Below are 18,713 nucleotides of genomic sequence, written 5' to 3' on the forward strand. Positions count from 1 at the left end.
CCAGGATTTTTATGTATAAACCCTAGAATGATTTTCTTAATATATATGAAGAGTACATCCAAATTTATCAACATCAATTGAATGGAAGAAACAACTCACTTTTTTTTATCAAACTAACTAAAAGGGAACACCAACTCTTCTAGTAGAACTTCCCTCAACAAATGATCCCTTAACTTGGCCTTCCTTATTAGTATAACTTAGCCTTTGGAAATTTTCCATCCCTAGTGTTTGGTCTCCTCAACAAAGGACAATGTAGTATGTAACTTTCTATCTCATTTGGACAAATTTTGACATCAATGAAAAATTATTTCAACAATCTCCCCCTTTGTAATTAATGGAAACCATCATACTCCCCTTCTAAATATGCTCCCCTTATCATTGTGCTTCTTGATATTTCTCTCCCATTTTGATGCCAATGGAAAAGGGTAAATCCCCTAGCACTATCACTCCCCATTGCAAAAGGAACATTATAATGCACTTCATAAAGGGATAGGAAGTGTTACCCTTTCTAGAGTGAGTTTTTTTAATACTATGTGCATTGCAGTGAATTCCAAAGGCAATATTTAGGGTGTTTGCACATGGGTTTTGGTGGATGGAGTTGAATTGAGTTAATCATCATCATAGAAGGTGATCAAGCCAGGAGAATGAGGATTATTTTTCTATATTCATTATATCTTCCATCAATGATAATACCAAAATGTGAAGTAGAAAGGGTTGGACTGAATGAGAGAGTATGAGAGAGTGCGCTACAATTTTGGAGAGATAGTATGTAGATCATAGCTTAGATGTATAGTAGATGATAGATGATGATGGATTTTCAGTAGATCTATATTCCTCACATGTTCTTGTTGCATATTTATTTGACTGATCCGAGTTGACTCAACTCCCAGATTTAACCAATACCTTTTTCTTTCGTGATGTGATTAGAATTGCATTTAAAATAGAATAAAGGAACATAAATGCATATTGAAAAGAAGAAGGAACATGACAATAGTTAGCAACATAAAACTCAAGACATTGATAACGAAGTTCGTCTAGGAGGGACTACATCTCCAGGCCCGGTGTTAAGATGGTGTAGGCCACTGCTTTAAGTGCTGGAAAGAGTGATGATGTACATGCATGTGTTCTCTCTATCATACAAGGAATATGCCCTCACGCACGAGTGTCTCCAAGAGATGTTCCGCTATAGGAACTCTCATTCAAAAAAGGACTCCTATCAGTATGACATAATTTCACATATGATAATAATGAGCATCCTGCCAATCATGGCATTAAAGGGATCTCAATTCAGACATACATGACTACAACATGAGTATCTCGTCAACATGACGACAAAGGGATCTCAATAACAACATGACAATAAGTACATCTCACAGATGATTTCGCATCACATCAAGAAGGAATCATGAAACAAGTAAGAAAACAAGATCCCACATCAAACATCAAACAAGGATCTATGCAACACAATGCATCTCGTAGAAAAACGAAGTACATGAATGCACTGCATATACCTCACATCCTAGGGCCATTTGAAGAAAAGGATGTCAAACTGCTGAAGCTGGCTATACCATCAATCTCACGGCGTCGAGTCTCATGGAAATGACTGCTTGCACATTAAATGTTGACACCTGCACTCCACTTTGAAAAGTGGCTGAACAATGAAATGATCAAATGGAAAATATGAATGCACCATCAGATTTGTGGCGTTGAATAGGGTAAAATCGACTGTCAAATTTCTGAATTTTGAGAAAGTGGAAATCTAGGGCTACAGGAATCTTTTAGATTCCCTTTAAATTCCTCAAAGATTCCCTCCTCTGGGTCATCTGAAGATCTATTGCTCAGATCAAGACTCTGACTGCGCCATCAGTTTCGTGTCATTGAGAGGTGTAAGATCGACATAAAATTTTTCAATTTGGACACGGGCAAAATTTCGCCCTCTTGAAAATTTGGCTCAACCATGGTTCTGCTTGTGTTTTTCCAGGATCATGGTTCCACCTGCAAAATCATTAAAAATTATGTGTCTCGGTTTCTGTGCCAACCCCTCCACATGCTCCCTCTATTCCGTTCAAGTCCAACCTCCCTGCAAATGAGAAAGAATGGCCTTTTAAATATCCTTCTCGGGTAGAGATATCAACAAAAACGTCATTGGCATAGTGGCAAAAATACAAAATTGGTTGAGGAGAGGCTAGGGGGTCAAATCCCACCCCTCCTATTTTTTAACACATATAGATTCCAATTTTGGGTGGGTAGCCCTTGAAATGCGCCAACCATAATAATGTTATGTGTTGGATCATTTTACATGGGCGCATTTTTTTAAATTTTGGTATGTCATTTAAGTTGTGGCACTAAATGGTTTGTTTTGGAAATGGTGCCACATGGGGCTGCCTAGTGGGGGCCGGCCCACGTGGGCCAGGCAGGTTCAATCCCTGCCAGATCCACAGTACGTTGCATATAACATGGTGGTTGGGTGGTTGGGGTGTGGGTCGGGTCCACCAGAGGTGGCCCACCCACCCCATACATTAATAGTTTTATGTGTTTGGATGGGGGCCGGCGGGGGTCATGGCCCATCGACCATTTTTACATAAAATTTTGTTATGAATACTTGGTTTGGAGGTGGCGGGGTGGTGGCCCGCCACCTCATTTATATTCTTTTCTTATATATACAATAATAGGTTAATTTTGATTTTGCCTAATATAAGGGATATTAGACAAATTAAGTATCCAACAAATTTTCCCGTTTTCGGGAGCTAGGTTTAATGCCCCGGGCTTGGTCAAATTGTAGGACACTTAAACCTGGCTCGTTCTCCCTCATACGAGCTCGGATTGACGAACCGTTCACATCGTTACAATCAAGTTGATAAGATTTACGCTCTAATCCTAGTTCGAAATCATTCTGATCACTTTGATTTTTGAGCTTCCCTAAGCCTTCTTTGTCATGTGTGTATGCCTAGAGCCACCTGGATCATTGATGCAAATTTCTTGTAATATAGTGTAATGTCGCCAATTAATAATTTTTCTAAGGGAAATTCTCAAATTTGCAATTTTGGGGAAAATAAATATTTTTAGATAATCAAAATTAGGAGGTGTTATGGAGGTATTAAATAAATTTTGCAGAAAGGGAAATGGTTGGGACTTAGGAAAAGAAGAAAAATTAAAGTGAAAATAAGTTGTGGAGGTTACCAAAAAGGGAAATCAAACCATGAAAAGAATCAAAACATTGTATCAAAGCATAGTGTGAGAGAAATCAAACCATGGTATGAGGAAGTGAAAGAAACAATAAAAAGAAGGCTAGAGCCTCATTTTGATCATTCTATTTTGGAATTTCAATTCTAATTTTTGACCAACCAGTATTTCTTAGCACAAGGAATTTCCAAGTGCAAATTCCACCTTTACCTTCAATGAACTTCGAGTGTCACCCTAGGAGAGAAATTGAGGGTTTATTGCATAATTTTCACTTACAAATAAATTATTTCTGGGTGTAGAAGACAAACTTCACATATTATTTGGAGCACCATATTTCTATTGCAAGTCCTGGGTATTTATAGGATATTTTATACTAGTTAGAGGAGGAGGTTGGAAAAAAAATTACTATATGTTTATGTATCCTTTAGCTGGGTCGAATTTCCTTTTATATATCTTATGCAAGTGTTGTAGAATAAAGTTCTTTTGTTGGTGTTTGGCGTTGATATTTTCCAAGAGTTTTTAGTTGGGAGAGATAGATATTTGTCGGAGGATATTTGTGCACAATTTTCTCAGCCACTTGCAGGAATTTTTTTATCATTTCTTAGCAATTTCTATGTGGTTGGGTGCCAAAACTGTGTAGCTGGTACATTCACCCTATTTTGGACATTGTAGGTTAGTTGGAATCTGTTAGTGTTGGTATCTTCATCCCTCCATCAATGATCAAATTCTCTTGTTGCATTGCATTTTAGGTGTCTCATCCGATCATCTGAATTTCATTAGGATCATGGATCATTTGATGGTAATGGCATATTATAAATTTTTCCCTCGTTATCTTTACCTGTTGGCCCATTTTCATGTCATTTACAGTCATTTTTGTCTTTACATCTGCAAAAAGTCATTTTTAGGGTTTTAGGTCTCATTAGGTCTAGGGTTTGTCCATAAGGTCTTGTAAAATCTCAATAATGGTCAGCAAGCGCATGAGGAGGTCAAATAAAGTCTCAGCAGCAATAATTTCAATAATCACATGCTCAGTGATTGATTTTTCCTCAAAACCCTATTTTGAGGAAAAGCAGAGTTTTTATGTTTTATGTTTTATGTACAAATTCTTTTATGTAATTTTATTTTTCAATATGTAATATTTTCAAAGAGGCAGCCCTGGTCACCCTGCCAAAACAAAATGCCAAAGTATTTAGTCCATCAATGGCAAAAAGTAAAGCAAACTGCCCAAAACAGAGTTTTGAAAAAGCAAGTGAAAATCAAACATTAGGAAAGTGGGTTTTCTTGAGTCAAAAATTAAAGCCATTGCTATATAAAGTGTATTCATATCAAAGAGGTTCATTTGCATGCCAAAAGTGAAGGAGAGCAAGTGCATTTGTGTTTTTGAAGCCAAGGGAGCGATTTTGTTGTCAAAGGGTGAGAAATTCCAGGCGTTGCGCACCTGGGTTAAGCTGCGGCACACCGAGCCAACGCGGCGCATAGGTATACAACGCCCGAACTTCACACACAACTTCCTCCAAACTCTCAAAATCGCTAATTCCTCATGGCACAAGTAAGTTGACACTTCAATATGCCTAATGCATGAGTTTGCTTCAGTCTTCTTGGTGATTCAATAGGGAAATATTGAAACCCTAGTTACTTGCACAGTTTGTTGAAAAAACACTACCTAGGGTTTAAAAATTATTGTTTTTGCTGCTAAATCCTACCCCTATCATTTTCACTCCCTCACTTCATTTTCTCCCTCCCTTTTCACTCATATTTGCTCATTCCCTATTCCCCATATCCCTAAACTACTAACCCTAATCCCTAATCTCATTACCCCAAAACCTAATTGCTATCCCTAAAACCTAAATATCATTCCCTAAACCCTTTCATTTCCCAAAAGCACTACCACCAGCATCCCAAACCCCTCATACACAGTCCCCTCACAATCCCTCATCAATTCATATCTTTGGCAGCAAATTCTTATTGTCACTCTAAAATCTCTTCATACTCATCTAAGTAAAATCAAGCATTGGCAAACATGGAGTCAGATTCTTCTTATTGTTGTGGGGAAAAATGCCTATGCAGGACGATCCTATCCACCTAAGGTGTGACAGTACCTTAGCAACAAATAGATACAGCTACTTCGGTTTCTTCCTTTATGAAATGTGAAAGAGGGGAGATCGGTAGACTTACCATTGTCTTCCGGTTGTCCCTCGGTCTAGATCCTCTTCTCTTTGGGTGTCCACAGCTACTTGCCTCCTCGCTTGCTCAAGAGAACAGCTACTTGATTCCCACGAGATCACAAGAGAACAGCTACCTGTGACAAGAGAACAGCTACTTGTGACAAGAGAAGAACACAACACAAAGGCAAATATACATATTCATAAATGATTCAGGATTAGAAGTAAATCAAATATACTAATGCAAATCATACAAAATACACCAGCATATAGGAAAGAACCAAGATAGCTTTATTGATTGATAACAAGGTTCAGGAAGAGATACAACCCATAGGGCTCCAATCCAGCATCTCCTTCCCAGCAGAATGGAATTCCTTCTTCAGCTCCCTTCAAAGCATTAAGCACCCAATGATCCAACCTCAAACCAACAGCAATTCTTTGCAATCACCAAATTCCAGCCTTTAGATCTCATGGAGGAGAGATCTATATATAGATGTTTTGGAGAGAGGATGAGTCAGCTTGAGATCTGACTAGTGTCCTCTCCCTCTCTCAGTTCTTGAGTCCACTTGGAGGTTCTTGCTTCCACTTGGAGATTTGGAACCTCTTACTCATCACCAGTCGAATTCCCTGATGCAAGTGTCATTTTGGAAGCTTCCTGAGCATTGACACATTGAGAAATGAGCCTGCCACTTGTCCAGTTACGCTCAGCGCAGGTAGCCTTTGTTGCAGTTGACATTCAACGCAGGTAGACAGTGGAGCAATTGACATTCAGCGCAGATGCTCAGTGGAGCAGTTGACATGATCCAGAATTGGCTTGTTTTTGAGTGTTTTCAGGTGGAGAACTTCTGTGAATTGTTGTGGTTTGTTGGCCTTGTTCCTCTAGGGGTAGGAACAACATGTTTAGGGACTTTGGATCCCTTAGATTATGGACATTTCATGCTCGAGGCTGTAAGGCACAAAAATATCTATAACAGTTGCCCCATAAAGTATGAGGCCGTTTATCGGGTGAAATGCTTTATCCAGGAGGGTCCGAAGTTCATCCATTTGCTGGGAGGAGACCTGTAATAAAATAAAATACAATACATTATGATTCATACTGCTTTCATGATCTAGCTGAGGCGGGCATTCCCATGCTCAGCTTTATAAATTCATTTTTGTACATAGAACAGACGATCGTCTGATGGTAGACTGATAATTTTGGCGAAATTATCATCCTTTGAGTAGGATGATCATCTGTTGCAATGATGTACATGTCAAAAGTCTTTATTTTTCCTGAATATATATCGCACCCCGGATGGATGAAACTAGATCCGGGGTCTTCAAACTCGTTCGATCTTCACTCTAAGTACAAGTCGATCCATGTGAGAATTGCGCTGAAGTCGAACATCGAAAGACATCGCTTGATTACCGGTCAATGATGTAAACCATTAACAAGCGCGAGAGGAATCACCGATAATGATAATGACCCTCAAGGTACTGCAGTACAATTCACGTGGTGTGAATAAAGGACTTGGTGTCGAACACCACGCAAAATCTTCTGGTCGAAGGTCATTGATGTATACCTGTCGCCGGAAGTGAGAAACTTGCCATTGAGCCATGCAAGCTTCAAAGCACTGAAGGGGTTGTTCCTAGATCAACTTCTTGGATAATGAGCTGATGTCGACAAGAAGAGATCCGTCAAAGGAGGGCCTTAATGAATCCCACATCAGTGACACGGAACGGAGCTAATGACTTTAATGGAGGTGAAAACGATCTGTGACATATGATTCAGGGTGGCGGTCATGAATGGATGAAGGATAATGTATGGCAGTGGATGGGACCCGGTTGACTCTTTCTGAACGAATTCTCTTGAACATATGGTGACACTGATGCGATGGATTGGTAGCATTACCCCAAGTATGGATGGTATGGCGAGACCATGGTGATGTGACCGGTGAATGAAACAACCCAACCCGATTGTGGTACGGAGGAAAAGTGTCATGTTCAAGAGCGACATGCTACCATCAAAGTTTTCTTGATTTTTTCCCAATTTTTCCCCTGTCATTTCTGACTAGTACCTCTTTATTTTTGTCAAGCTTGAGGAGGATAACATATGCTTGTTCTATAACCTGCCCTTCGGGCAAGCCCATCGCTATGTTTTAACGAGCCTAGCGATAGTGAAACTCGTTCTCGTCTAAAGACAAGTTTGTCGCTATTTAGTGATTTTAACGAGTCTAACGACAAAGAAAACTCGGCCCTTTTCATTTTTAGAGAGTCTGAAAAGGTACATAAAGTTAACTCCAAAATTCGTTTTTCGTCATCTAATCCCTTAAGTCCGAAAAAGTATAAAACAATACAGAAGGGATGAGTTTTCGATAGTTTTAACGAGCCGAACAAAACAAGCGCTCGATCTTTTTGTGCAATAATCCCTCAGGTCCAAAAAGATTAAAATCTAGAGGAGGGATAGCACTTCCGGTCGTTTAACGAGCTGGAAGGCCAAAACTCGACAATCTTTTCATATTTTACGAGTCAGTTGAAAAGAGCTTAAAGAAGACTCGTCTTTTGAGGAACCAGTGATGAACAGGGGTAGCAGCTGATTCCAGGTACAGGTTGGAATTTTCCAATCACGGCAGTGTCACAAGGATGGCTAGGTGAAATCACTCTTCGCAGCTGTTCCTCAAAATGGGTAAACAATCAAATGGAGGTAAACGATCGGCCAAATGAACAGTGGAGGTGACGGTGCACAAAACACGACCAGGGCTTTTATGGTTGATCCGGTTACATACACAATGGTTATTTACCAGGATGGGTTCATTTTTTAACGAGCTTGAATGCGCCAAAACACTGCTCGATATCGCTTTTCTATTTTTTAACGAGCATAAATTCCGCGTTAAAACTGCTCGATATTGCTTTTTTATTTTTTAAAGAGCATAAATTCCGCGTTAAAACTGCTCATTTATACCAGTCATATGATAAGAGTGTCTCATTGGAGATCGCTATTTTTTATGGAGCTTCATCTCACCACGCTTTGCTCCACATCTTTTCGTTATGCAAGTTCGGAAATGGCTAATCCTACGAGTTTAAAGGGTTAGACCTACAGGTTTAAAGGGAGGACCTAAAATTTTTTAAAATAAATAGTCGCCCCTTGCTAGCACTCCAAAAGGTTTGCATGCCCCCAGGCATAAGACAGAATTTCAAGGTTACCTCTACTTCTTTTCCGCCAAAACTTTCGTTTTAACGAGAGAGGCTTACCTCTTTCAGGTTACCCAAAGATTGTCTCATTAGTAGATTAAACAAAACACTTATTCGGCAATGCCTATCGAAATAGACAAAGGTGAGTGAAAAGCAGATTATTTCACTCACATAACTTTGACAAAAGAATCTTATTCTAGAAAAACCCTCTTTCCTCTACGGACGGGGTACGGACTAGTCATATTCTCCCGCGGAAACCTACCCTATACCCAAAGTTTCCATGCCGAAGCAGGCCAGGACGCATGCCCCCTGGGTTCCAGTCATATCCTCCCGGATTACTCGCGCTCATCAGGAGGACGGACCGTGGGTTGAGACACTTCTTTCGTGAACAGACCATTTAGGGATGGTATATGACTATTTGCGATGTGTGATCTGGGAAACGAAAGTTGGTCCACGAGCTTGACCATTCTTCCTTCATGCGGAAAACACATTACTCTAAAGAGTGATGAGACGATGGCTCCCATGCAATATATATAGTCTCGTCCAAGGAGTAGGTTATAATCCAAGGGTCCTTGAACGACCATCACGTTCATTTGAACGGTCTTCCCTTTCAATGTTATTGGCACATTGGGGAGGATCCCTAAAGGGCGACTGGTTCCCTTATCAAAGCCTGATAGATTTCTCATTTCAGGCAAAAGCGCAGGCGAACCAAGCGCTCTCCAAACAATAGAGGAAAGGATACTCACAGATGCCCCTTCATCAATAACTGTACCAGCCATTACCATTCTGTATATTTGGACAATAATTCTGAATGGTATGCTAGCTGGTAAGCGGGGTCTGCCTAGTTGGTTCCAGTCAAAGGACACAACCAGGTTGCTTGGTGGTGGGACCGAGTAAACGACCGGATATCGCTCTGATGAACTTCCTTCCTGCGATAAAGGAATGGTGGCATTGCCCCCTTGATCATCAGAGTCAGTGTTGATGAAGAGAACTTGGACAGTGTCGTCTTTATTCTCCTCTGTGATGGTGTCATTCGAAGATAGAGCCTCTGAAGGCAAAACCGGGTCAACTGCCGTTTCAACCTTTAGACTTTCGTCTGGTATGGATTCAGACGGTTCATCTTCAATGACAGGTGCTTCGGCTGACCACCTGGGCGGGTCAACCGGATTCTCAACTAGCGAGGGACTTGGCAGGAGTCTTTGATATCCAGGAGGAAGATGCGCTCGTAATATCGGGCGATCTTCCAGAACTCTTTTTGCCTCGTCTAAGAAGGGACAACGGTGGATGGCGTGATCGCCTTCACACAGTCTGCAGGGAAATTTAGCTTTCCCGTTCTGTCCTGGGGCTTCACTCCCACTAGTTGACGGTGAGCAGTCGACATGGCTATCAGAGGTCGATGCTACCGAATTGTGCAAACAGGGGGACCAGTCTCTTAGTATCCGGGGGATACAGGGACAATCTCTATGGAAGTGGTCTCCCTTGCATATGACACATGGCGATTTAGGCCTTACGAGTGCTGTGTGTGGATTTTTGTTAGATGACACTTGTTTGCCCCCAGTCGCCTTAGGCTCCTTCTGCTTCTTTTCTTTCTTCTTCTTCTCCTTCTTCTCCTTAGGAACCCGGTTCTTTGTTCGACCAGTTCCGTCAAGCGAAGAGGAAGGAGGAGAGGAAGATGAAGTGGAAGGCTGGTGGGCAACTCTTGTCTGATCTAACTGTTGACTCGACTGTTCAAGAATGGTGGTATTCTGAACGACATTGGTTGAAAAGAGCCAGACTGGTAGGCCAATTGTCAGTCCTGGAAGCGACAATGTGGCCATGTGGGGCACACCAACATCTCCCCAAGAGGAGAAGGGACTAGGATTTCCACCAAGGGGAACTCCTTGGTTGGTGTGCTCCATCTTTTCAACCTAAAGACCAACGCGGGAATAATGGGTGATTGTTCCGTTTAAAATAAATTGTTAACGATGCTTTAGACACAACTTGCTTTTTCAGTTTTAAAGAGTCGAGAAAAAGCTAAAGATGACTCTAGTCTCCTTCGATGTTTTAACGAGCCCGAAGTGACAAATGCTCGGATGGACTTTTTCTATTATAGAGTCTGAAAAAGGCCAAAAGAAACTGCTCTGGAGATCTAGGCAGAGGGTGTGCCAAACTTTTCGCAAAACCGCAGAATACTTTTTACGGTACGGGCGTCGATCTTCGTGAATGCTGTGTTCACTGCATTGCGATCAGTAGGGCGGCCGACACGGCTTCCTAAGGATAAAGGATATATGCCTATAGGGGTCTCCCAATATATACGCGACGGTACGTGGGAGCACAATCCGTACTAGCGCTATCGTCCCTCAGGAGGAATCACCCACCTTCTACGAGATCGACAGTCACTAGGCTTAACGACGTCGGAACACGTCTCTAGCTTAGACCTCTATGTTGTGCGTTATGTTGCAAAGCGTTGTTAGGTTCATTCAGTTTATTTTAAGTTGATCTTTTTAGAAGTTTGTCTTTCAGGATCACCACGAGATGTATGGTACAATTCCTAAATGCAGTCTAAGATGATAAGCAAGCTTTATAATCTTTTCAACTTTGAAAATCCTAGCTACTAAGGGAAAAGAGAGCGACTATCTTTTCTCAAAGAGAAATCAGCACACTCTAATGCACTCTTCCTAAATCAAGCATGCAAACTTATCAAAATGCAAATGCACAATGCAGGTGTTTGTTTTCCGCTTTCTTAGTATAAATGCCTACAAAGAAAGCTTTTTGTACAACTTTGAATTCGCTTTTAAATGACAGAAATATAAACAAGTTTTCTTTTCCCAAAATCAACAAGGGTAGAAGAGATTACAATCACTTTGCGATTTTCGAAATGAATGCTTGTTTCGACACTTAAAAGTGATAAACTCAAACCAATAAGCAAAAGCCAATGTATAATCAACTGCAAACAGCCAATGAACTCTCTCCTAAGATCACAATCAATCAATCAATCAAATCTGAATCAAGGGCTACAGGATGATTACTTCACTCATGCAAAGGAAAACTGTAAATGACGCCACAAACACATAAAAACACTTACAGTCTTTTTGTACAAAAATGAGGCGGAATTCAAGCAAAGAAAAGGGGTTATCAGACTGGTACCTATGCTGGTTAAAGGCTGCAAAAACAGAGATCAAAACAGGGCAAAAGACAGCAGAGAACCCCAGCTGCACAAGGCCAAACTGGTTCAGCGCAAGTCTAACACTGTCAGTTTGACATTCAGTGCAGGTAGCCTTCACGGGACCTGCGTTGAAATGCAGACTGCCTTCACAGTGTCTGCGCTGAAAGAGAAACTCTCGTTTCTCTTGGGTTCCGGGTCATAAAATGCTCAAAAATCAACTGTTTCAGGCCAAATCAGAAACACAAGCAAGGTATAAACAGAGGGATGCTTTGAGAGGGTACTAAAGACTATCACAAAGGATCATCAAGTCATTTGTGAGTCCATTGTTCAGATCATAGACAAAAATCTAGTGAAGGATCAAGGCAGCAACAGTCTACTTTGCGAAGCAGTTCGATTGTTGCTGTTGAGTCTATGAAGTAAACAATGATGTAAACACAAATAAAATGACTAAAACAAATCTCCCTAGTGGAGTCGCCAATTTGTTGTGGGGAAAAATGCCTATGCAGGACGATCCTATCCACCTAAGGTGTGACAGTACCTTAGCAACAAACAGATACAGCTACTTCGGTTTCTTCCTTTATGAAATGTGAAAGAGGGGAGATCGGTAGACTTACCGTTGTCTTCCGGTTGTCCCTCGGTCTAGATCCTCTTCTCTTTGGGTGTCCACAGCTACTTGCCTCCTCGCTTGCTCAAGAGAACAACTACTTGATTCCCACGAGATCACAAGAGAACAGCTACCTGTGACAAGAGAACAGCTACTTGCGACAAGAGAAGAACACAACACAAAGGCAAATATACATATTCATAAATGATTCAGGATTAGAAGTAAATCAAATATACTAATGCAAATCATACAAAATACACCAGCATATAGGAAAGAACCAAGATAGCTTTATTGATTGATAACAAGGTTCAGGAAGAGATACAACCCATAGGGCTCCAATCCAGCATCTCCTTCCCAGCAGAATGGAATTCCTTCTTCAGCTCCCTTCAAAGCATTAAGCACCCAATGATCCAACCTCAAACCAACAGCAATTCTTTGCAATCACCAAATTCCAGCCTTTAGATCTCATGGAGGAGAGATCTATATATAGATGTTTTGGAGAGAGGATGAGTCAGCTTGAGATCTGACTAGTGTCCTCTCCCTCTCTCAGTTCTTGAGTCCACTTGGAGGTTCTTGCTTCCACTTGGAGATTTGGAACCTCTTACTCATCACCAGTCGAATTCCCTGATGCAAGTGTCATTTTGGAAGCTTCCTGAGCATTGACACATTGAGAAATGAGCCTGCCACTTGTCCAGTTACGCTCAGCACAGGTAGCCTTTGTTGCAGTTGACATTCAACGCAGGTAGACAGTGGAGCAGTTGACATTCAGCGCAGATGCTCAGTGGAGCAGTTGACATGATCCAGAATTGGCTTGTTTTTGAGTGTTTTCAGGTGGAGAACTTCTGTGAATTGCTGTGGTTTGTTGGCCTTGTTCCTCTAGGGGTAGGAACAACATGTTTAGGGACTTTGGATCCCTTAGATTATGGACATTTCATGCTCGAGGCTGTAAGGCACAAAAATGTCTATAACACTTATGACGGAAATGAGGAAATAGTTAGTGACTCTTCCAGAGAAATTCATGCACCAAAGAAACCTCACAAGAATGGAAAACATAACCGGGAGGAGCCTACATCACTTGATGAGCTATTGGCTTGTCCTCTTGCCATCACATGCTTCCAACATCAATCTTGTTACCAATTTTGTAAGATGGTGGAAAGAGTCAAATACCACCATGAGCTTGCCAGATTATTTGTACTCCATCTTCACAATGGCCAAGTCAATTTAGAAAGTGTGACATTCACCTTGACACCTGAGACTATAGCTCAAGCAACCGGTATTCCAAATGTAGGTGAGCAGTGGAATAAGGTGCAGCTGGTAGACAAAGATAATTATGAGCCTTATATCAAGGCTAGTTTTTAGAGGCAGATTACTAGAGTTTTCCCTTTCAGGTACCTTCAGGACACATATGCTCCCTTGATGAAACTCATAATCAAATATTTCAACTGTGAGGGAATATTTTCTAGTCTATACACCTATCATATCAGATTGTTGATGCACTTTACTAGGGTGAGGTGTAGAAATTTTGAATAATAAACACTTATTCACTGAGATTATCCCGACTATACACTATTGCGGAATACATGAATAATTCATAACCTCCTCTACGTTGATCATCAATTTAGCAGCATTAAAATCAATGAAACATCAATAGCATGCACACATTAACACAGTATGTAACCTGGGGAAAGCTTACAGCTGAAAACCCCACACTATCTGTATATTATAATGATTGAGAACATGTAACAATACATAGTACAATACTCCTCACAAGTACTCAGTACTATCTCCATCTGTTACACACAAAACTAGCTCAGATCTGAACAAGTCACAGGTTCAAATCTCCTCCGCTGCTTTGCCTGCCTCCACTACACAATCCAAAGTGAAAATCACGTGAGCACAAGATACAATTACCTTGGTATTGGCCCAAATTGCGCAGTCCTCATTGGCATAACTTAATCCCATTGATTGTGCAAGATCTCATGCACAACTATAGTCACAACTGATAGCAATCTCAACCTCTAACACCTGTCTCCACTAAACTGTACATGCACTGAGTTAACTGATGTATTCTTTAGTTGCTTTATGAGTTAATAATTAGTGAATTAATTTAATCAATTAATTCACATCACTCATCACTAGTCTATTTTCAGTTAGACTAATTACAACTAATTTAACCAAGTCAAACTGAACACAACTCCATCAACTCCACAATCAACTCCACCGAAACTCAACCACATGAGTTCTAACTGAAGTCTTGCATGCAATAGCTCAACTGACCCACAAAGAAAGCGTATTTCCTTCTGACAGCTGCATGTTCCACATCTGTAGCTCAAACTGAAGTGCTCCAAGAGGATAAGATAATGTTTATAGTCCAAATATTATTATGAGACAATAATATTTGACTGTTCTATTTTTAGCCTGGCAGTCTAAAAATAGAAACCTGCCCATATGTCTAAAAATATAAGTCCATCTATTTTTACCAACATGACCATTCATCCACAAATAGCATACTGCAACCCATAGACCATGATCCATATGTCTAAAAATAGACATAGTCTAAAAATAGACTTTGCGCCAAAAATACTCTGCGGGCCCACTTAGTGAAGGCGACTCCTTTCCACTAAGCTCCATCATCTTGTTGCATTCTCAACACTCCCTCTCAACAAGATATGGATTATCAGCAACCCCTATCCTGCCTCGGTGGTATTCGAATTTGCTCCTGGTGAGCGCCTTCGTCAAGATATCAGCATCCTGATCCTCCGTTGGAATGTATGAAAGTAACATGACTCTCCGCTGCACACAATCTCTGATATGATGGTACCTGATGTCAATGTGCTTAGATCTATCATGAAATACTGGATTAGCCGAGAGTTTAATGCAACTCTGGTTATCATAGTAAATCACAGTAGGCTCCAAGTATGAACCGAACAACCCGACCAGGATCTTCCTCATCCATATAGCCTCGCATGCAGCCAAACTTGCTGCCATATACTCAGCCTCTGTTGAACTGAGTGCCACGGATCTCTGCTTCCAGCTATACCAAGAAACTGTTGTCAACCCGATACTGAAGATCCCTCCAGATGTGCTCTTTCTGTCTGTTGGGCTCCCTTCCCAATCTGCATCCGTGAAGCCACATAGCTTCACCTCATCCTCATGTCTGTACCACAATCCATATCCTGATGTGCCTCTGAGATAACGCAATACATGCTTGCCTGCCTTCCAGAAGAGCTTGGTTGGCTTAACCATAGCTTGTGAAAGCTGGTTAACAGCATAGCATATATCGGGTCGTGTATCGACCAAATACATAAGCGACCCCACCAACTGTCGATAAACAGTGGCATCCACTTCTTCTGCTAAAGTGGCATCCTCCTTCCTCCAACCTCTAGGAAGAGGAGTATCATCAGGCTTACAACCATGCATGTTGAACTTCTCCAGTATCTCCCGAGCATACTTACCTTGAGAAACAAATAGTCCATCGATACGCTGCCAGATTTCCAATCCCAGGAAATAATGAAGGAGGCCCAAGTCCTTCATCTCAAACTCCTTAGCAAGATCATCCTTGCATGAAAGTATCAACAGCTCATCACCTGTTAGAATCAAATCATCTACATAAAGTACAATGATAAGCAGCTTACCCTCCACCACAATCTAGTATAGGTTAGGATCCGCCTCACTCTTGGCGAATCCAAGTCCGGTGAAATAATTGTCTATCCGTGTGTACCAAGCACGTGCTGCTTGTTTCAACCCATACAGCGCTCTCTTGAGCCTGCACACATGCGACTCGCTGCTGAAGATCTCGAACCCTTCAGGCTACTCTACGTACACCTCCTCCTCAATGACTTCATTGAGGAATGCAGTCTTCACATCCATTTGATGAATGTGCCGCCCCATCTGCGCTGAGAGAGCAAGAATCATCCGTATGGAAGAATACCTTGCGACAGGTGCAAAGGTATCCTCATAATCGATCCCCTCTATCTTTGAAAAGCCTCGGGCAACAAATCTTGCCTTGTACTTCTCCACACTCCCGTCAGCTGCCTGCTAAACTTTGTAGATCCATCTCGAACCCACCACTGATTTCCCTTCTGGTCTTGGGACAATCTCCCATGCACTGTTTCTGACAATCAAATCATACTCTTCCACCATGGCATCTACCCATGTGGGATCCTCCATAGCTTCCTCGAAAGAGGATGGCTCAGTCACAACACATTTTCTCACAAGAGCCATGTATCTAGTGTACCGATCAGGTGATTGTCTCTGTCTACATTGGGTTGTAGGTGGTCCTACAACTTTCTCTGCATCTTGAGCTAGTTGCTCAGCTTCTGTCAAGCGCTTTCGCCCTCTGATGGTTGGCACTGCCTGAGTGGTCTCTTCCACTCCATGAACTTCGTCCTGTGGCTGATCCACTTCCTGAAGCTCATCTTTAGGAACTAATAGCTCCTCATCTCTATGCAAGCGTGGCTCCCTCTCAAGCGAACACTTCATGGCTTTCTCCTCCTGAAATTTTATATCCCATCGCATAACAGTCTTGCCACTGTCTGGAAAATACACACGATAGTTGTGGGGCGTATCAGTGTACCCCACAAATATCCCAACCTCTGTGGTCGGCTCCAGCTTCTTCCTGGCATCCTTCATCACATGCATGTAAACGTTAGCACCAAAAATCCTCAAATGAGAAAGATCAGGCTTCTTACGAAAATAAGCCTCCTCGGGTGTACTCATGCCAAGTATCCTTTGAGGACAATGGTTCTGCACATATACTACTGTATTGCATGCTTCCAACCACAAGTGAAGGGGTAGGCCCTGATCATGCAACATCGCCCGTGCAACACCCACGATCGTTCTGTTCTTCCGCTCAACAACCCTGTTCTACTGTGGGTTATGGGGAGCTATGAGCTCTCTTCGAATCCCTTCTGCACTGCAAAAGTCCTTGAACTCACCAGAGATGTATTCACCACCATTATCACTCCTAAGAGCCTTCACCTTCTTCCTCGACTCCTTCTCGACCAGTGCTTTTAACTCACAGAACTTTGAGTATGTCTCACTCTTCTTCTGCATGAAGAAGATCCAGCACTTACGAGAGAAATCATCAACAAAGATCACATAATACCTGTGTTTTGCTGGTGTGAATTCTCTCAAGGATCGTCGTGGTACGACTATCCTTCTCGTGAACAGTGGCTTTCACAAACTTTCGCAAAGTACACCCCTTGCACTGATCTGACTACACAAGAGTGCCCTTAGGAAGCCCAGTAGTGATCTGTTGCAGTATCTTCAAGGCTCCATGGTGAAGGTGACCCAATCTCCTATGCCACAGCTCGCCATCATCCCGGCTCATCAATCCTTCTGCCTTGCATGCCATTGCTGCACAACCATCTACATGCAACTAATAAATGTTCCTCACTCGAACCCCTATCTTCTAGGTTTCTCCAGTTGTCTTGCTGCGTAGGAAAGCCTTTCCCTCGCTGAAAACAACATCATATCCCTTGTCTTCTAACATCGCCACAGAGATAAGATTATTCTTCAATCCTGGAACATGCATCACTTCCTTCAATACGAAGGGTTTACCAGACTCCCTCTCAAAGGAAATGGTACCGATACTGGTCGCACTGTATCTACCATCATCACCCATCTCGATGTGAACTCCAAGATCTTTCTCCTCCAGATCATAAAACAAATCTCGATCTCTTGTCATGTGAAAAGACACACCACTGTCCAAGAACCATACCGATCCCATCACACTTGAAACAAAACATGCGATCAATGAAAAATCAATCTCAAACTGTGAGGCTAGAGCCTCTCCTGCTGCAGATCCAGCAGCTTGTTTGTTCTTCTTCTTCTGCGGACAATTTGTGGCATAATGTCCGTGCTGGTGACAGTGAAAGCACTTCACCTTGGACATGTCCTACTTCTTTCCTTTCGCACCGGAATGAGAAGCTTTCTTGCTCTTCCCCTTCTTTTCTTTGGCAGCCAAAGCACAATTTTCTTCATCAGGTGCCTTTGATGAAGATCTGTCCCTGGTATTCCGCCTGATCTCCTCCTGCACAAGATCTGACCAAAGTCTCTCCCATCCTGGAAATTTCTCCCGACCATTAACAGAGTCCTGATAGGAATTCCAACTCTTCAGAAGACCAAGGAGAGCCAAGCTCACCAAGTTCTCATCATCGATAGTTACCACCACACTTCCCAGCTCATCCCTCCACTAAGTGAACTTCGTGAGATAGTTGGGCATACTGTCTCCCTTCTCGCATTTAATGTTTTTGAGTTTATCCTTGAGTGCCAGCTTCCTCTGATCACTCTTGCTTTGGAATAGATCTGTCAACGCTTTCCACATCAAGTATGGAGAATCCTTTCCATGCAAGCTAGACATAATGTGATCCTTCACGCCCTCCAACAGAATCCTTCGACACTTTGTTGTCTTCTTTTGCCAAACTTCAGCTTCGGTAGCATCAGT

The sequence above is a fragment of the Pinus tabuliformis genome, chromosome 8 (genome assembly GCF_031772625.1).
Source record: "Pinus tabuliformis cultivar Carrire ecotype Pingquan chromosome 8, CPIR1, whole genome shotgun sequence".
Lineage (NCBI taxonomy): Eukaryota > Viridiplantae > Streptophyta > Pinopsida > Pinales > Pinaceae > Pinus > Pinus tabuliformis.